Here is a 16,716-nt window from a genome sequence, read left to right as displayed (position 1 = left end):
CCTCCCTCCACCACCACCGGTGAGTTACCTACCTCCCTCCACCACCGGTGAGTTACCTACCTCCCTCCACCACAGGTCAGTTACCTACCTCCCTCCACCACCGGTGAGTTACCTACCTCCCTCCACCACCTCCCTCCACCACAGGTGAGTTACCTACCTCCCTCCACCACCGGTGAGTTACCTACCTCCCTCCACCACCGGTGAGTTACCTACCTCCCTCCACCACCGGTGAGTTACCTACCTCCCTCCACCACCGGTGAGTTACCTACCTCCCTCCACCACAGGTGAGTTACCTACCTCCCTTCTCCACCACCACCGGTGAGTTACCTACCTACCACCCTCCACCACCACCGGTGAGTTACCCACCTACCTCCCTCCACCACCACCGGTGAGTTACCTACCTCCACCACCACCGGTGAGTTACCTCCCTCCACCACCACCGGTCAGTTACCTCCCTCCCTCCACCACCACTGGTGAGTTACCAACCTCCCTCCACCACCACCGGTGAGTTACCTACCTCCCTCCACCACCGGTGAGTTACCTACCTCCCTCCTCCACCACCGATGAGTTACCTACCTCCCTCCACCAACACCGGTGAGTTACCTACCTCCCCCTCCACCACCACCGGTGAGTTACCTACCTACTCCCTCCACCACCACCGGTGAGTTACCTACCTATCTCCCTCCACCACTGGTGAGTTACCTACCTCCCTCCACCACCACCGGTGAGTTACCTCCCTCCACCACCACCGGTGAGTTACCTACCTCCCTCCCTCCACCACCACCGGTGAGTTACCTACCTCCCTCCACCACCACCGGTGAGTTACCTACCTCCCTCCACCACCACCGGTGAGTTACCTACCTCCCTCCACCACCGGTGAGTTACCTACCTACCTCCCTCCACCACCACCGGTGAGTTACCTACCTATCTCCCTCCACCACTGGTGAGTTACCTACCTCCCTCCACCACCACCGGTGAGTTACATACCTCCCTCCACCACCACCGGTGAGTTACCTACCTCCCTCCACCACAGGTGAGTTACCTCCCTCCACCACCACCGGTGAGTTACCTACCTCCCTCCCTCCACCACCACCGGTGAGTTACCTACCTCCCTCCACCACCACCGGTGAGTTACCTACCTCCCTCCACCACCACCGGTGAGTTACCTACCTCCCTCCACCACCGGTGAGTTACCTACCTCCCTCCACCACAGGTGAGTTACCTACCTCCCTCCACCACAGTTGAGTTACCTACCTCCCTCCACCACCGGTGAGTTACCTACCTCCCTCCACCACCGGTGAGTTACCTACCTCCCTCCACCACCGGTGAGTTACCTACCTCCCTCCACCACCGGTGAGTTACCTACCTCCCTCCACCACCGGTGAGTTACCTACCTCCCTCCACCACAGGTGAGTTACCTACCTCCCTCACCACAGGTGAGTTACCTACCTCCCTCCACCACCGGTGAGTTACCTACCTCCCTCCACAACAGGTGAGTTACCTACCTCCCTCCACCACTGGTGAGTTACCCCCCTCCACCACCACCGGTGAGTTACCTACCTCCCTCCACCACAGGTGAGTTACCTCCCTCCACCACCACCGGTGAGTTACCTACCTCCCTCCCTCCACCACCACCGGTGAGTTACCTACCTCCCTCCACCACCACCGGTGAGTTACCTACCTCCCTCCACCACCGGTGAGTTACCTACCTCCCTCCACCACCGGTGAGTTACCTACCTCCCTCCACCACCGGTGAGTTACCTACCTCCCTCCACCACCGGTGAGTTACCTACCTCCCTCCACCACCGGTGAGTTACCTACCTCCCTCCACCACAGGTGAGTTACCTACCTCCCTCCACCACCGGTGAGTTACCTACCTCCCTCCACCACCGGTGAGTTACCTCCCTCCACCACCACCGGTGAGTTACCTACCTCCCTCCCTTCACCACCACCGGTGAGTTACCTACCTCCCTCCACCACCACCGGTGAGTTACCTACCTCCCTCCACCACCACCGGTGAGTTACCTACCTCCCTCCACCACCGGTGAGTTACCTACCTCCCTCCACCACAGGTGAGTTACCTACCTCCCTCCACCACAGGTGAGTTACCTACCTCCCTCCACCACCGGTGAGTTACCTACCTCCCTCCACCACCGGTGAGTTACCTACCTCCCTCCACCACCGGTGAGTTACCTACCTCCCTCCAACACCGGTGAGTTACCTTCCTCCCTCCACCACCGGTTGAGATACTTCCCTCCACCACCACCGGTGAGTTACCTACCTCCCTCCACCACCGGTGAGTTACCTACCTCCCTCCACCACCGGTGAGGTACTTACCTCCCTCCACCACCACCGGTGAGTTACCTACCTACCTCCCTCCACCACCACCGGTGAGTTACCACCACCGGTGAGTTACCTACCTACCTCCCTCCACCACCACCGGTGAGTTACCTACCTACCTCCCTCCACCACCACCGGTGAGTTACCTACCTCCCTCCCTCCACCACCACCGGTGATCTACCTACCTCCCTCCCTCCACCACCACCGGTGAGTTACCTACCTCCCTCCCTCCACCACCACCGGTGAGTTACCTACCTCCCTCCACCACCACCGGTGAGTTACCTACCTCCCTCCACCACCACCGGTGAGTTACCAACCTCCCTCCACCACCGGTGAGTTACCTATCTCCCTCCACCATCGGTGAGTTACCTACCTCCCTTCACCTCTGGTGAGTTAACTCCCTCCACCACCACCGGTGAGTTACCTACCTCCCTCCCTCCACCACCACCGGTGAGTTACCTACCTCCCTCCACCACAGGTGAGTTACCTACCTCCCTCCACCACCGGTGAGTTACCTACCTCCCTCCACAACAGGTGAGTTACCTACCTCCCTCCACCACCACCGGTGAGTTACCTACCTCCCTCCACCACCGGTGAGTTACCTACCTCCCTCCACCACAGGTGAGTTACCTACCTCCCTCCACCACAGGTGAGTTACCTACCTCCCTCCACCACCGGTGAGTTACCTACCTCCCTCCACCACCGGTGAGTTACCTACCTCCCTCCACCACCGGTGAGTTACCTACCTCCCTCCACCACCGGTGAGTTACCTACCTCCCTCCAACACCGGTGAGTTACCTACCTCCCTCCACCACCGGTGAGATACTTCCCTCCACCACCACCGGTGAGTTACCTACCTCCCTCCACCACCGGTGAGTTACCTACCTCCCTCCACCACCGGTGAGGTACTTACCTCCCTCCACCACCACCGGTGAGTTACCTACCTACCTCCCTCCACCACCACCGGTGAGTTACCACCACCGGTGAGTTACCTACCTACCTCCCTCCACCACCACCGGTGAGTTACCTACCTACCTCCCTCCACCACCACCGGTGAGTTACCTACCTCCCTCCCTCCACCACCACCGGTGATCTACCTACCTCCCTCCCTCCACCACCACCGGTGAGTTACCTACCTCCCTCCACCACCACCGGTGAGTTACCTACCTACCACAATCCACCACCACCGGTGAGTTACCCACCTACCTCCCTCCACCACCACCGGTGAGTTACCTACCTCCACCACCACCGGTGAGTTACCTCCCTCCACCACCACCGGTGAGTTACCTACCTCCCTCCCTCCACCACTGGTGAGTTACCTCCCTCCACCACCACCGGTGAGTTACCTCCCTCCACCACCACCGGTCAGTTACCTACCTCCCTCCACCACCACTGGTGAGTTACCAACCTCCCTCCACCACCACCGGTGAGTTACCTACCTCCCTCCACCACCACCGGTGAGTTACCTACCTCCCTCCACCACCGGTGAGTTACCTACCTCCCTCCTCCACCACCGGTGAGTTACCTACCTCCCTCCACCAACACCAGTGAGTTACCTACCTCCCTCCACCACCACCGGTGAGTTACCTACCTACCTCCCTCCACCACCACCGGTGAGTTACCTACCTATCTCCCTCCACCACTGGTGAGTTACCTACCTACCTCCCTCCACCACCACCGGTGAGTTACCTACCTACCTCCCTCCACCACCACCGGTGAGTTACCTACCTCCCTCCACCACCACCGGTGAGTTACCTACCTCCCTCCACCACCACCAGTGAGTTACCTACCTCCCTCCACCACCACCGGTGAGTTACCTACCTCCCTCCACCACCACCGGTGAGTTACCTACCTCCCTCCACCACCACCGGTGAGTTACCTACCTCCCTCCACCACCGGTGAGTTACCTACCTCCCTCCACCACAGGTCAGTTACCTACCTCCCTCCACCACCGGTGAGTTACCTACCTCCCTCCACCACAGGTGAGTTATCTACCTCCCTCCACCACAGGTGAGTTACTTACCTCCCTCCACCACCGGTGAGTTACCTACCTCCCTCCACCACCGGTGAGTTACCTACCTCCCTCCACCACAGGTGAGTTACCTACCTCCTCCACCACCGATGAGTTACCTACCTCCCTCCACCACCGGTGAGTTACCTACCTCCCTCCCTCCACCACAGGTGAGTTACCTACCTCCCTTCTCCACCACCACCGGTGAGTTACCTACCTCCCTCCACCACCACCGGTGAGTTACCTACCTACCACCCTCCACCACCACCGGTGAGTTACCCACCTACCTCCCTCCACCACCACCGGTGAGTTACCTACCTCCACCACCACCGGTGAGTTACCTCCCTCCACCACCACCGGTGAGTTACCTACCTCCCTCCCTCCACCACTGTTGAGTTACCTCCCTCCACCACCACCGGTGAGTTACCTCCCTCCACCACCACCGGTCAGTTACCTACCTCCCTCCACCACCACTGGTGAGTTACCAACCTCCCTTCACCACCACCGGTGAGTTACCTACCTCCCTCCACCACCACCGGTGAGTTACCTACCTCCCTCCACCACCGGTGAGTTACCTACCTCCCTCCTCCACCACCGGTGAGTTACCTACCTCCCTCCACCAACACCGGTGAGTTACCTACCTCCCTCCACCACCACCGGTGAGTTACCTACCTACCTCCCTCCACCAACACCGGTGAGTTACCTACCTATCTCCCTCCACCACTGGTGAGTTACCTACCTCCCTCCACCACCACCGGTGAGTTACATACCTCCCTCCACCACCACCGGTGAGTTACCTACCTCCCTCCCTCCACCACCACAGGTGAGTTACCTCCCTCCACCACCACCGGTGAGTTACCTACCTCCCTCCCTCCACCACCACCGGTGAGTTACCTACCTCCCTCCACCACCACCGGTGAGTTACCTACCTCCCTCCACCACCACCGGTGAGTTACCTACCTCCCTCCACCACCGGTGAGTTACCTACCTCCCTCCACCACAGGTGAGTTACCTACCTCCCTCCACCACAGGTGAGTTACCTACCTCCCTCCACCACCGGTGAGTTACCTACCTCCCTCCACCACCGGTGAGTTACCTACCTCCCTCCACCACCGGTGAGTTACCTACCTCCCTCCACCACCGGTGAGTTACCTACCTCCCTCCACCACCGGTGAGTTACTTACCTCCCTCCACCACCGGTGAGTTACCTACCTCCCTCCACAACAGGTGAGTTACCTACCTCCCTCCACCACTGGTGAGTTACCCCCCTCCACCACCACCGGTGAGTTACCTACCTCCCTCCACCACCACCGGTGAGTTACCTACCTCCCTCCACCACAGGTGAGTTACCTCCCTCCACCACCACCGGTGAGTTACCTACCTCCCTCCCTCCACCACCACCGGTGAGTTACCTACCTCCCTCAACCACCACCGGTGAGTTACCTACCTCCCTCCACCACCACCGGTGAGTTACCTACCTCCCTCCACCACCGGTAAGTTACCTACCTCCCTCCACCACAGGTGAGTTACCTACCTCCCTCCACCACAGGTGAGTTACCTACCTCCCTCCACCACCGGTGAGTTACCTACCTCCCTCCACCACCGGTGAGTTACCTACCTCCCTCCACCACCGGTGAGTTACCTACCTCCCTCCACCACCGGTGAGTTACCTACCTCCCTCCACCACCGGTGAGTTACCTACCTCCCTCCACCACAGGTGAGTTACCTACCTCCCTCACCACAGGTGAGTTACCTACCTCCCTCCACCACCGGTGAGTTACCTACCTCCCTCCACAACAGGTGAGTTACCTACCTCCCTCCACCACTGGTGAGTTACCTCCCTCCACCACCACCGGTGAGTTACCTACCTCCCTCCACCACCGGTGAGTTACCTACCTCCCTCCACCACCGGTGAGTTACCTACCTCCCTCCACCACAGGTGAGTTACCTACCTCCCTCCACCACCGGTGAGTTACCTACCTCCCTCCACCACCACCGGTGAGTTACCTACCTCCCTCCACCACCACCGGTGAGTTACCTACCTACCTCCCTCCACCACTGGTGAGTTACCTACCTCCCTCCACCACCACCGGTGAGTTACCTACCTCCCTCCACCACCGGTGAGTTACCTACCTCCCTCCACCACCGGTGAGTTACCTACCTCCCTCCACCACCGGTGAGTTACCTACCTCCCTCCACCACAGGTGAGTTACCTACCTCCCTCCACAACAGGTGAGTTACCTACCTCCCTCCACCACCGGTGAGTTACCTACCTCCCTCCACCACCGGTGAGTTACCTACCTCCCTCCACCACCGGTGAGTTACCTACCTCCACCACCACCGGTGAGTTACCTCCCTCCACCACCACCGGTGAGTTACCTACCTCCCTCCCTCCACCACTGGTGAGTTACCTCCCTCCACCACCACCGGTGAGTTACCTACCTCCCTCCACCACCACCGGTGAGTTACCTACCTCCCTCCACCACCGGTGAGTTACCTACCTCCCTCCACCACCGGTGAGTTACCTACCTCCCTCCACCACAGGTGAGTTACCTACCTCCCTCACCACAGGTGAGTTACCTACCTCCCTCCACCACCGGTGAGTTACCTACCTCCCTCCACAACAGGTGAGTTACCTACCTCCCTCCACCACTGGTGAGTTACCTCCCTCCACCACCACCGGTGAGTTACCTACCTCCCTCCACCACCGGTGAGTTACCTACCTCCCTCCACCACCTGTGAGTTACCTACCTCCCTCCACCACAGGTGAGTTACCTACCTCCCTCCACCACCGGTGAGTTACCTACCTCCCTCCTCCACCACCGGTGAGTTACCTACCTCCCTCCACCAACACCGGTGAGTTACCTACCTCCCTCCACCACCACCGGTGAGTTACCTACCTACCTCCCTCCACCGGTGAGTTACCTACCTCCCTCCCTCCACCACCACCGGTGAGTTACCTACCTCCCTCCACCACCACCGGTGAGTTACCTACCTCCCTCCACCACAGCCGGTGAGTTACCTACCTCCCTCCACCACCGGTGAGTTACCTACCTCCCTCCACCACAGGTGAGTTACCTACCTCCCTCCACCACAGGTGAGTTACCTACCTCCCTCCACCACCGGTGAGTTACCTACCTCCCTCCACCACCGGTGAGTTACCTACCTCCCTCCACCACCGGTGAGTTACCTACCTCCCTCCACCACAGGTGAGTTACCTACCTCCCTCACCACAGGTGAGTTACCTACCTCCCTCCACCACCGGTGAGTTACCTACCTCCCTCCACAACAGGTGAGTTACCTACCTCCCTCCACCACTGGTGAGTTACCCCCCTCCACCACCACCGGTGAGTTACCTACCTCCCTCCACCACCACCGGTGAGTTACCTACCTCCCTCCACCACAGTGAGTTACCTCCCTCCACCACCACCGGTGAGTTACCTACCTCCCTCCCTCCACCACCACCGGTGAGTTACCTACCTCCCTCCACCACCACCGGTGAGTTACCTACCTCCTTCCACCACCACCGGTGAGTTACCTACCTCCCTCCACCACCGGTGAGTTACCTACCTCCCTCCACCACCGGTGAGTTACCTACCTCCCTCCACCACAGGTGAGTTACCTACCTCCCTCCACCACAGGTGAGTTACCTACCTCCCTCCACCACCGGTGAGTTACCTACCTCCCTCCACCACCGGTGAGTTACCTACCTCCCTCCACCACCGGTGAGTTACCTACCTCCCTCCACCACCGGTGAGTTACCTACCTCCCTCCACCACCGGTGAGTTACCTACCTCCCTCCACCACAGGTGAGTTACCTACCTCCCTCACCACAGGTGAGTTACCTACCTCCCTCCACCACCGGTGAGTTACCTACCTCCCTCCACAACAGGTGAGTTACCTACCTCCCTCCACCACTGGTGAGTTACCTCCCTCCACCACCACCGGTGAGTTACCTACCTCCCTCCACCACCGTTGAGTTACCTACCTCCCTCCACCACCGGTGAGTTACCTACCTCCCTCCACCACAGGTGAGTTACCTACCTCCCTCCACCACCGGTGAGTTACCTACCTCCCTCCACCACCACCGGTGAGTTACCTACCTCCCTCCACCACCACCGGTGAGTTACCTACCTACCTCCCTCCACCACTGGTGAGTTACCTACCTCCCTCCACCACCACCGGTGAGTTACCTACCTCCCTCCACCACCGGTGAGTTACCTACCTCCCTCCACCACCACCGGTGAGTTACCTACCTCCCTCCACCACCGGTGAGTTACCTACCTCCCTCCACCACAGGTGAGTTACCTACCTCCCTCCACAACAGGTGAGTTACCTACCTCCCTCCACCACCGGTGAGTTACCTACCTCCCTCCACCACCGGTGAGTTACCTACCTCCCTCCACCACCGGTGAGTTACCTACCTCCACCACCACCGGTGAGTTACCTCCCTCCACCACCACCGGTGAGTTACCTACCTCCCTCCCTCCACCACTGGTGAGTTACCTCCCTCCACCACCACCGGTGAGTTACCTACCTCCCTCCACCACCACCGGTGAGTTACCTACCTCCCTCCACCACCGGTGAGTTACCTACCTCCCTCCCTCCACCACCGGTGAGTTACCTACCTCCCTCCACCACAGGTGAGTTACCTACCTCCCTCACCACAGGTGAGTTACCTACCTCCCTCCACCACCGGTGAGTTACCTACCTCCCTCCACAACAGGTGAGTTACCTACCTCCCTCCACCACTGGTGAGTTACCTCCCTCCACCACCACCGGTGAGTTACCTACCTCCCTCCACCACCGGTGAGTTACCTACCTCCCTCCACCACCGGTGAGTTACCTACCTCCCTCCACCACAGGTGAGTTACCTACCTCCCTCCACCACCGGTGAGTTACCTACCTCCCTCCACCACCACCGGTGAGTTACCTACCTCCCTCCACCACCACCGGTGAGTTACCTACCTACCTCCCTCCACCACTGGTGAGTTACCTACCTCCCTCCACCACCACCGGTGAGTTACCTACCTCCCTCCACCACCGGTGAGTTACCTACCTCCCTCCACCACCGGTGAGTTACCTACCTCCCTCCACCACCGGTGAGTTACCTACCTCCCTCCACCACCGGTGAGTTACCTACCTCCCTCCACCACAGGTGAGTTACCTACCTCCCTCCACAACAGGTGAGTTACCTACCTCCCTCCACCACCGGTGAGTTACCTACCTCCCTCCACCACCGGTGAGTTACCTACCTCCCTCCACCACCGGTGAGTTACCTACCTCCACCACCACCGGTGAGTTACCTCCCTCCACCACCACCGGTGAGTTACCTACCTCCCTCCCTCCACCACTGGTGAGTTACCTCCCTCCACCACCACCGGTGAGTTACCTCCCTCCACCACCACCGGTGAGTTACCTACCTACCTCCCACCACCACCGGTGAGTTACCTACCTCCCTCCACCACCACCGGTGAGTTACATACCTCCCTCCACCACCGGTGAGTTACCTACCTCCCTCCACCACCGGTGAGCCACCTCACATGAACCACACAGGGAGCTCAGTACAGGCCATATCAATGAAGCCGTAACATGTCCTCTCTCCTCTCGTTCTTCAGAGTCAGAGAGACGTAACCCAGGGTTTTCCTCTCGTTCTTCAGAGTCAAAGAGACGTAACCCAGGGTTTTCCTTGATGCTGCTGGAACTCGAGCTGGAGGTGGAGATGGCGTGAGTTGAGCACACAGCATGGTGCTCTCCCGCTGTGCTCATACAGACCACCCCTGGTTAACATTGTTTATTAGAGCAGAGAGTATATAAAGTAACACATAGGTTACACAGAAATGTCTCAGTATTATTACTGGCTTTTTTTTTGCCTTGTGCCAGGCCGTACTTTGAGCTTAATTGACCTGCCTCGTAAAATAAAAAAATAAAAATGTTTCTCTGAGAGAGTGTCATCATAACATAAGACCACACATTACGATGTGCCATGCTTGTCAGGGTTGTGCCCTGTCAGATGCTAATTGTTGTGTCTTTATCTCTGTCAGGAGAACCAAGGCCTTGGCAGCCTACCAGCAGCAGGCAGTGTGTGTGACAAGGCTGGTCAGAGAGGTCAAGACCCTTAGAGAACAGGTGAGAGTAACCAGCCATAAGAGGATATTTTATGGAATATAAAGCCCTGCTAGATAACTGTGCATTCAATACATCTGTGTTAACACATTCAGTCGGAGCTACAGAGGAGGGAAGTGGACACCCTAAACAATGAGTTGGACAAGGAGAGAGAGCGACTGCACAGAGTATGTCTGTTTCACATTGGTTTCTTGGCCACAGTAGTGTGTGTCTGTCATGTCAGGCCCTACTTACGGTAGTTGTGATCAGACTTATCCACAATTCTGTATAGAATTATAAGGTATTCATTCATGTGTTCTGTTTATGTGTATAGAACAGCAGTTGTTGGAGTATAAACTAAGGAAGACACGACAGCTCCTAGAGAGGCAGGTGATTTGCTTTGAATACATGTTTTAATGTGTGTTCTTTTGTTCCCTGTTATTAGTTCCTCCAGCACCCTCTGCTGACATACTAGGTTACTGATATTGGTTACTGAGAAGCAGTTTTTATGCATTACTGTATACCAATGTTTGAATGTGACATTAAACAGTATTACTTTGCTATAAGGGTGTTCTGTTTTTAGATGATTCTGACCAGAATGACCCAGAATCTCTCTGTGAACCTATCAGCTCACCTCCCAGTCCTTTAGGCCTGTCATTGGATGCAGAGATGTAGGAGATTGAAGCTGTAAATGGAGTCAAGCCTAAGAAGATTCTGGTACAATATTTACAGAACAAAGTTATTGAAATATTACTTTCTATTTTGGACAAAGGGCTCATAACTAGTTTTAAAATTTAAATATTTTTTTTGCAGGAAACAAGAGCACTATTATGGATACTTCAAGGCTACACAGGTCGTTTGTGTGTACGTATGTGTGTGTGTGTGTGTGCCTGTGTGTAATTTAACCATATTTAATTCAGACTATTGTGCTGCACTGTATGTCTACCTCAGTAGCTTTGAGGAAATAAAAATGAATGCCTGACTGAATTAAATCATTTAGAGCCCAATTCAGTGTGTTTATCATGTTTATAGCACTTCAAGACATTTCAAATCTAATTCTAGCCAACCCTTATTTAACATCGTTGTGATTTAATTTATTTAGGAAGAAGTCAACATTATAAAGATAAGCAGAAAACAGCACACACACTGTTTCTACATTGAGTGTACAGAATATTAGGAACTGTCTAGCTGGCTCAGCACCAAGGCCACAGTAGTGCTGTAGATAACCCAGTCTCATCAGCAGCAAAGTCGATGTCGGTCCAGTCTTTACAGTTGTAGTAGCAGTAGGGGAACTGGTTGTTGTAGCCGACGTCAGGTATCTTCAGACGACTTGTGACCTTGGCCTGTAGGTCATAGTGGGCCAGCTCAGCGGAGTCGCAGCAGTTATAGAACACTGCCTCACCATGCCACGGTGCCGAAGCCCTGGATGGAATTAGCAAGGCTGAGGGACGGTGCCACGGACACATCCTCGTGGTTCTTAGAGGTCATGAAGTTGTCATAGGGGCTGTAACGGCGAACGATGTTCCCCAGTCTGTGGCCGTTCACAAGGGGCTGAATATAGTAGAAGTCCTCACTAACCTCCTGGTCTTTGGGGTGTGGACCGAGTTTGGGAAATGCTGGCCTAAGGTATCTGAGCTGTCTCTCAAAAACACACATTTACACTCATTTATGAACTGATCTGAGATTGTCCTACAGGACTCCATGCCATTCTTCAGAAAGCTGCACTTTTCTTTCACCATCTTCATGTTAAAGGTGTTTGATCCTACAGTATCTATCTCCTTACACACCGTATCGATCTGGGAGACACACAGTGAAGAGACATTATTAGCACATGACACATTAGAGTACCCAGAGAAAGGCCTTTGCAAGCTCTCATTTCTTACCCATCTGAGATGCATTGATAACTGCTTCGGCTAGATTGTATTACATGTTGTAATAAATCTATATAATTTTAGGTTGAGAGGCAGGGTTGGTGTTGATATAATGTGTTAGATTGGTCCAAGATCTTAAAAAAAAGCATACTGAAAAAACTGGAAATCAACCAATCCTCCGTTGTTAATGCAATGGAAAGGTCAAATGCTTTATGTAAAAATGTAAACTGTGTGGGTGACGGAGAGAAAAACAAAATGGTGCAGTTTGAGGCTTTGTGGCGGAAAGTGATGCGGGAGCTGGAGACAGGGGTGTGGTCTAGTGGGTCTGGGCAGGTGTCATGTAGTTGATGTTTGTATGATGTGAATGTTTTGTATTGTTTATAAAAGGTCAAATAAAATCGTACAAAAAAAGATTGTCCAAAGATGACATGTAATAAAATGAACTATACTGTATGTACCTCTTTGGTCCATTTTTGAGTCTGATCACTTGGCTTGTTTTGGTGTATGAAGCCTCCAGCTCCCTCAGTTCCTTGGCTAGCTGACGCAGGTGCAGGGAGGTGTACAGACCCTGGTCGTTCAGGTACTGGTACGGCTCCTGGCTAGCAGTCATGTTCTCAATAGTGGCCTGGATCTGAGGACGCCTCTCGTTGGAAAGCATCACCTAACAATCAGTTGAGAAATATAAAATATCAATCAACTTAAAATGCACACTGATTACCGCAAAACGTTGTTTTGATTTTGATCATATGTCCATGGTTATGTTGTTTATGGAACAGGAAACCATGTCAGAACATAATCATAGCCCACTGTAAAACACCTAGCCCACTGTGACACACCTAACCCACCATGACACACCTTACCAGTGCCTGATGTTTTTGCAGGAAGTCTCCGCAGTCCTGCACCAGATGCATAACCCCGTCGAACTCCAGGCCAGGGAACGCCTAGACCTGGGGTCTCCAACCTTTTCTAGCATGAGAGATACTTGTTTTTTTTTAAAGAAATACACATCGCAAGCTACTATTTTTAAAATATCTTTCAAATATGCACATTCTTTGACCCAGCAACTCTTCCCCGGGTCCTTGGTGTACAAGATATGTGTTTTCTGTTAACATGCATATCAAAACAATGGTTAATAAACTATAAGGCGCCCCATAAAATTATCATTTGTATTTTCTGGAATTCTGTTTTCTGTGTCAATTTTGCTGTCCTATTAAAAAAAAAATTATTCTGTTTTTTTACTCTCAATATTATGGTTATTAATAGATAAACAATGTAAATGGGTGTTCTGAGTCCATGCCAATGCTTAAATCACATCAGAATACCAATTTTGAGGTAAGAAATAATAATGTTTTAGATTTTTTTGTGTATTTCCCCTTTAGTTGAACATTTAGAAAGAGAGGAATCGGTCTAGCAATGTTCCTGTTAGGCCTACTGCTGCAGAGTGGGATCATGTCAAAGTGGCTTTGATTGGATAGTAACAATCAAATGTATTTATAAAGCCCTTCTTACATCAGCTGATGTCACAACGTGACAGCCTAAAACCACAAACAGCAAGCAATGCAGGTGTAGAAGCACGGTGGCTAGGAAAAACTCCCTAGAAAGGCCAGAACCTAGGAAGAAACCTAGAGAGGAACCAGGCTATGAGGGGTGGCCAGTCCTCTTCTGGCTGTGCCGGGTGGAGATTATAACAGAACATGGCCAAGATGTTCAGATGTTCATAGATGACCAGCAGGGTCAAATAATGATAATCACAGTGGTTGTCGAGGGTGTAACAGGTCAGCACCTCAGGAGTAAATGTCAGTTGGCTTTTCATAGCCGAACATTCAGAGTATCTCTACAGCTCATGCTGTCTCTAGAGAGTTGAAAACAGCAGGTCTGGGACAAGGTAGCACATCCGGTGAACAGGTCAGGGTTCCATAGACGCAGGCAGAACAGTTCAACTGGAGCAGCAGCACGGCCAGGTGGACTGGGGGCAGCAAGGAGTCATCAGGCCAGGTAGTCCTGAGGCATGGTCCTAGGACTCAGGTCCTCCGAGAGAGAGAGAGAAAGAAAGAAATAGAGAAAAAGAGAAAGAGAAAAAAGAGAGCGAGAGTTAGAGAGAGCATACTTAAATTCACACAGGACACCGGATAAGACAGGAGAAATACTCCAGATATAACAGACTGACCCTAACCCCCCGACACATAAACTATTGCAGCATAAATACTGGAGGCTGAGACAGGAAGGGTCGGGAGATACTGTGGCCCCGTCAAACGATACCCCAGGACAGGGCCAAACAGGCAGGTTATAATCCCACCCACTTTACCAAAGCACAGCCCCCACACCACTAGAGGGATATCTTCAACCACCAACTTACCATCCTGAGACAAGGCCGAGTATAGCCCATGAAGATCTCCCCCACAGCATAACCCAAGGGGGGTTGACTCAACCCACTCAAGTGACACACCCCTCCTAGGGATGGCATGGAAGAGCACCAGTAAGCCAGTGACTCAGCCCCTGTAATAAGGTTAGAGGCAGAGAATCCCAGTGGAGAGAGGGGAACTGGCCAGGCAGAGACAGCAAGGGCGGTTCGTTGCTCCAGTGCCTTTTCGTTCCCCTTCACACTCCTGGGCCAGACTACACTCAATCACAGGACTTACTGAAGAGATGAGTCTTCAATAAAGACTTAAAGGTTGAGACCGAGTCTGCGTCTCTCACATGGATTGGCAGACCATTCCATAAAAATGGGGCTCTATAGGAGAAAGCCCTGCCTCCAGCTGTTTGCTTAGAAATTCTAGGAACAGTAAGGATTCCTGTGTCTTGTGACCATAGCGTACAAGTACGCATGTACGGCAGGACCAAATCGTAAAGATAGGTAGGAGCACGCCCATGTAATGCTTTGTAGCTTAGCAGTAAAACCTTGAAATCAGCCCTAGCCTTAACAGGAAGCCAGTGTAGAGAGGCTTGCACTAGTAGCCGAGAGCTTTATGTTTATGACAGTTTGCAATGGAACACATGCAAAAATTGCATGTACTTTCAGAATTGCTTGGGTCCTGTTGGAGAACCTGGGCCTAGTGTGTTCACCTGGCATGAATACAAGTCATCCTGTTGGAGGCCAGGGATGTGCTGGTCATCACCATTACCCTTTGTGTACACATGCACAGTATGCAGAGAAAAGCATGCTATTCTATTTGCATACACCCAAATAAAAACATCTACATCAACAAAAAACACTATCAATCCTTTAGAAATAAGTAATACATGGCACGTAAGAATAAGAACATTTGAGGTTCTTTAGTAACAATGAACATAAACCTGTGGAAGTTTAAAAAATGTATTAGATGAGATAGGAAACATAAAACAGTAGACAGGCAGTGTGGACAAAGAGTAGAACTGCAGCATTATAGTTCCCATGGCACACTGAAATGAAAAGGAACAACATTGTAAGCACACACACATTCACAGATGTTAATATTTTTGCTGTAGAAGGCAGTTCCGTCTATGTAAATTCAGAGGTTATGAAACCATCAAACCAAAATATGGACATGTGCTGGGTTTGTGGTGGAATCAGTGACGGGAACAATGTTCTATATTTTTACCTCTGTGCAATTCACATTTCCCTTACTGCACAACCAGCTTTGCTGAGATCCACATTTCACCAAAATTATGGTATGAAACATGCTGTGCATTGTGGATACATTTAAACACCAGCATATCTACAGTGATTCTGAGCTGGATGCAGAGTTTGAGGAAACATTCTCAAGTAATGCAATCACCCAAGCATTATGTGTCTTGTGTAGTGGGAAAGGCCTTAGCCCCAGATGGTTTCCAGATAAGCTAACCCCACTACTACCTCATATTCTAAAAGTGATACTCCTTTAACACTAAAATGGCTCTTATGGCCTCACATCTCTACTGAACCTAGACATAAAGCTAATCACTAAAGTGTATAGCTAGAATCTGTCATCTCCAAAGATCAGATGGGATTGATGGGACAGGCATTCTTCATTTTATGGAAGGCAAAGTATGTGGACACCCCGTTGCTGACAGGTGCTGACAGGTGCATACAATCGAGCACACAGCCATCCAATCTCCACAGACGAACACTGGCAGTAGAACGGCCCGCACTGAAGAGCCCATCATTTAATTGCACAAACCAAGTGTGGCAAACAGTGGAACTGAGAGTAAGTTATGTTAAGCTCTTGAATAATCAGGTTTAGGTTATCATCTCTCCTGTTGTCTTCTTGAACAGAAGTAGCTGTCATGTCACACAAACATGTTTAGTTTCCGTTCCTGATTTCTTCCTTACCACACACAAGACATACTCCAAAAATGAAATTCTCATCATTTTTTCTTCCCTATTTTTCTTCTCTTACCGTTATTCTCCTCAGCACCACCCACCACATGCCT

The 16,716-nt window shown here is 52.9% G+C and overlaps 1 pseudogene; it reads right to left on the bottom strand.

Annotated features, from left to right (window-relative positions):
- Nucleotides 1–11,629: 11,629 nt before the first annotated feature.
- On the bottom strand, nucleotides 11,630–16,712 carry LOC139364464 (olfactomedin-like; annotated as a pseudogene).
- Nucleotides 16,713–16,716: the final 4 nt, after the last annotated feature.

The sequence above is a fragment of the Oncorhynchus clarkii genome, chromosome 1 (genome assembly GCF_045791955.1).
Source record: "Oncorhynchus clarkii lewisi isolate Uvic-CL-2024 chromosome 1, UVic_Ocla_1.0, whole genome shotgun sequence".
Classification (NCBI taxonomy): Eukaryota; Metazoa; Chordata; class Actinopteri; order Salmoniformes; family Salmonidae; genus Oncorhynchus; species Oncorhynchus clarkii.
This window is presented reverse-complemented; position numbering and strand designations above follow the sequence as displayed.